This window comes from Poecilia reticulata, linkage group LG8, assembly GCF_000633615.1.
Source record: "Poecilia reticulata strain Guanapo linkage group LG8, Guppy_female_1.0+MT, whole genome shotgun sequence".
Taxonomy (NCBI): domain Eukaryota; kingdom Metazoa; phylum Chordata; class Actinopteri; order Cyprinodontiformes; family Poeciliidae; genus Poecilia; species Poecilia reticulata.
Window position 1 is genome coordinate 27,525,367 of NC_024338.1, and position 4,354 is coordinate 27,529,720.

General features: G+C 43.5%; 1 long non-coding RNA gene across 1 annotated transcript; it reads left to right on the top strand.

Annotated features, from left to right (window-relative positions):
- Positions 1–2,142: 2,142 nt before the first annotated feature.
- Positions 2,143–4,339, top strand: LOC108166498 (uncharacterized). The gene is made up of 3 exons (XR_001776855.1): positions 2,143–2,344; positions 2,547–2,792; positions 3,437–4,339. It is a non-coding gene; the product is annotated as an uncharacterized LOC108166498 (long non-coding RNA).
- Positions 4,340–4,354: the final 15 nt, after the last annotated feature.

Here is a 4,354-nt window from a genome sequence, read left to right on the forward strand (position 1 = left end):
CTGACTTGACAACTGACCCCAACTGACCCCAGCTGACATGACAACTGACCCGACAGCTGATCCCAGCTGACTGCAGCTGACCCCAGCTGACCCCAGCTGACCCAGAGTTTCCCTGCAGGGACTCCAGGTTTCCGCTGAGGATCTTCCCAGGAGAGACTGAGGGGAAAATGGAAGCACTTTTAAAACTGAATATTTAAAATAATGCTGTTCACTAAATGAATTAACTTTGTAAATTATCATCACATAACAAAGAAAAATTATTATTCAAAAAACAAATTTTCTGTAGATAAGTTGCACTTATATGAACATAAAACTTAAAAAAGACCTTAATTAATTTTCTAACACTTAGTGGGTCAGGAGGTCCTGCTGCCTCTCCAGCCAACGTTCCAGGTGAGAGGCAGAGTCACCTGGACAGGTCGCCAGTCTGTCCAGGGCAACACAGAGACAAACAACCATGCACACACACACTCACACCTAGGGAGAATTTAGAGCAGTGGTACCCAAACTATGGCCCGTGGGCCAGATCCGGCCCGCCTCCACATTTGGTCCGGCCCCCTGAACAATACCAGAGAGCATTCAGATTTTTTTTCCATATACCGTATTTTCCGGACTATAAACCGTTTATATGTGGATTTTTCTTCCACCACCAGGGGGTGCTTTAGCAGGAAGTGAATTATTGGAAGTCAAAATTGGAAATAAAAGAAGAAGAAAGCGCTCATTAAAACAGAATTAGGTTTAATAGGGAATTGAAATTTGAGAATGTTGTTGATCAGTTAAATAGCATTGAGGGGAAAAAGATTTATTTATTTTTTTTAAATAATACTGGGATCATTATGAGAATTTGAGGTATAAATATTAGGATCCAGTAGATGGCAGTAGTGCAACAATAATGGCTGCAAGCTGCCGTTGAAATCTCAAGAAGAAGAAGAAAGCGCCCATTTTCATTTAGCTCATGTTAGTAGCAACACGAAGGATCAGCACTTTGTTACAGTTACGGTTCGGAAACTACCGTAATCAGTTCAGTTAAATCTAAACTTGGCAGCTTTTTCTTTTTCAACCGTAATAAATGTGATATTCAATCGACCTGTTATGACTCAGATTTGGCTGTCCGCCCCCCTCTGCTGCTGCTGCATCGCTGTGGAAAACCTGGAGCGGCAGAGATATCTGCGGCTAATATGTTTACTGGTTTTAAAAATAAACTTTGGGGTTGTGGCTTATAGTCCAGTGCGGCTCATAGTTGGGAAAATACGGACTATAATCCTTCCTGTATTTGTTCTGTGAAGAACCCAGAGAGGGTTATTTTGTTATGCTTTCTGGAAAACAATACATTTTTACATTTAGGCACTCCTGCAATCGTCACACCTTTTCTGTTACAAACTGACTCCGGCCCCCAGCAGAGAAGGGAAACGTTATGTGGCCCTCACAGGAAAAGGTTTGGGGACCCCTGATATAGAGAGACCAGTTAACCTGACAGTCATGTTTTTGGACTGTGGGAGGAAACCGGAGAACCCAGAGAGAACCCACCATGCACAGGGAGAACATGGAGACTCCATGCAGAAAGACCCCGGGCTGGGAATCAAACCCAGGACCTTCTTGCTGCAAGGCAACAGCTCTATCCACCAGCAGCCCGTATTACACATATTTCTATTTACCTGGCCTGGGTTAAATATGTCCGCTGCTCTCCAGGTGCATGTGTGGATTCTCTCTAGGAACTCCAGCATTTACTCCACTGGCCTCTCTGAATTATCTCTGAGTGTGTCTTTATGGACTTAGCAGATTTACACGATGTAGGATGTTGTTCAAAAAGCCTCTGAAGCATTTTAAAATAGAAAACTTTCCTGGTAAAAAGGAAAATAAAATTGTGGCAGATTTTTAAAAAAGTATTCCAACAATCAAAACAGAACAGAAGAAAACAGAAGATTAATCAAAGTTCTGAGCTCTTCCTCCTCTGTTCTGTAATGCCCCCTGCTGGCCAAGGTTCAGACAACAGCTGCTCCAATTTCTCCTTGGACTGAGGTTGAAGGGCACCAGGAAGTGTGTGTGTGTGTGAGTCTGTGTGTGTGCGTGTGTGTGTGCGTGCGCATGTGTGTGTGTGTTTGTGTGTGTGCGTGTGTGCGCGCATGTGTGTGTGTGTGTGTTTGTGTGTGTGCGCGTGTGTGTGCGTGTGTTTTCAGAACTGAACACGGTCCACAGGAAGTTGACTTTCATCTGAGACACACTCCCTCCTCTGGGTCATCATGGATGTTGGCAGCAACGCGTCTCCATGGTAACATGAGGTTGAATGATGCTGCTCACAGGCAAAGTTTCCATCACCTCTCAGGAACTCAGACTGAATGATTTCCAGGTGATTCTGTTTAATGTTTCACCTGAAATCTATATTTTAATGTATGTTTCAGCTCAGTTTTGTTTTTTTTTTCAGTCTCAAAGCTCGTTTCCTGTTTCAGCATAGATCAAGATTTAGTTATTTAGTTCATCTAATCTGAAAGCAGATTGTAGGAGCCAGTGGCTCAGCTGAAGATCACCTGAGTTCTTTCATCTCTTTGCAGCCGATCCAGCAGAACCAACCCGGTTCTGTGATCAGGAGTTGGTTCCACAGTGGGTCTGGACTTTGTTCTGTTCTTCATGTTTCCATCTGCAGGTTGAAGCTTTTCCACACCGGTGCATCACTGGGTCAGCTCCGTGTTTTGAAGGTTTCCATCTGCAGCCAGAACCAGGAAAGCGAAGCATTTCTCAGTTTTACCTCCACCTGCAGTCAGACTGGACGGGTTTCAGTCGGCAGCTCATCTGGCAGGGTTGAGTGTTTTAATAATTCATAATCTCTCTTTAAAACAAAACGGCTGTCAGGTTTATTGTTAAAATTGACAAAAAAATGTGTTATTTATTTTTAGTGTAGCTCTTTTAAAAATAGTACAATAATTAACACCTTCATTTCCAGCAAAAAGTCACTAATTACTAATGTAATTAAAGTATTGCAGCATATTTTATTGTTGAGTAAGTGAAAAATTTTAGTACTTTGTTTTTTTTGTCTTCTTTTGCTCTTTTCCCCCTTATTTTTTGGCCCAAAAAGTCAGATTCAGGCTGAATCAGACTGTTGCAATAAGCAATAAATAAATTAATTGCATGATAAATTAAATTGAAGTCACTGATTTTATTTTTCTCTTTCTACCAAAAACTGGATGAGAAACGTTTTCAGTCTCCTACTTTGGTCTCAACTTGTTCCTTTTTTAAAAGGACACTTTTGTTTACAGGGACTTCATAATTCAGCTTATTTGTTGTTTTATTTATTTTGGATGTTTAAAATGTCTCCCAGTTCCACTGATAAATATTAATTGGAATTTAAAGTTTAATGCCATTTTCATTATACAAATTGTTTCAAAACAACAATAGCAATAACTTCTGGAACAATTTATTGTCCATCAAATTGTCATCATTACAGGCCTTAATGGACGGGTACCGGTCTCAGCGGAGCTGGAGGTGCGCCGCAGCTAAGGACGTAGGACCGAACCTAACTGGACCCTGGATGGGTCGGACAGAACCACAATAAATCAAACATGGCTCCCGTGTTTACTTTAATTCAAAGAACCAAATGAATTCACAAACATGACGACTTAATTAATTAAACTCACTGCACCGATTAAATCAGTTTATGTTGAATGTTTGAAACCTGAATCTAAAGTGTTTTGGAAATAAACAGGAACTGAAGGTCTGGGGGTTAAATATATTTTAACAGGCATTAAAGTGATGATTTCAGCCTCATAAACTGCTGATTTATGAAGCGAAGTCACAGAAGCTGCAAACAAGGGAAGGAAATAATGAAACCACTTCCCTAAAGCCGCGTTCTGCAGGCACGCAGCCCGGTTCGGCCGCGCTCGGCTCGGTTCGGCTTCCTCCACAGTCTCACAACAACAAAAGCCGCAGACTAGCAGCGTGCAGGCTCCGCCCCCTCCTGCTCAAACTCCGTGATCCCGGCTACCGTAAAGCTCAGAGCAGAGGCGCAGCTGTTTTCAGGGGGAGTGTCGCTCCGCTGCGGCATGCGCTCCACCACGAGGGGGGGAGGGGAGTCAGTGATGTAATGCTGGATTAAAGGGCAAGTCCGCCCAAATTTAACCACATCCAGTTATTTACAGCACATCTGATCAGCACCTTATGGAGCCACTGTCACCCGCAGGTGGTCGCTTCTACTGAGCCTCATGCAGAGCAGACGCCTCCGGGTCCGTCCAGGCCAGGTTTAACTGCCTCCGAGTCCGTCCAGGCCCGGATTAACCGCCTCCGGGTCAGTCCAGGCCCGGTTTAACCGCCTCTGGGTCAGGTTTAACTGCCTCCGGGTCAGTCCAGGCCCGGTTTAACCGCCTCC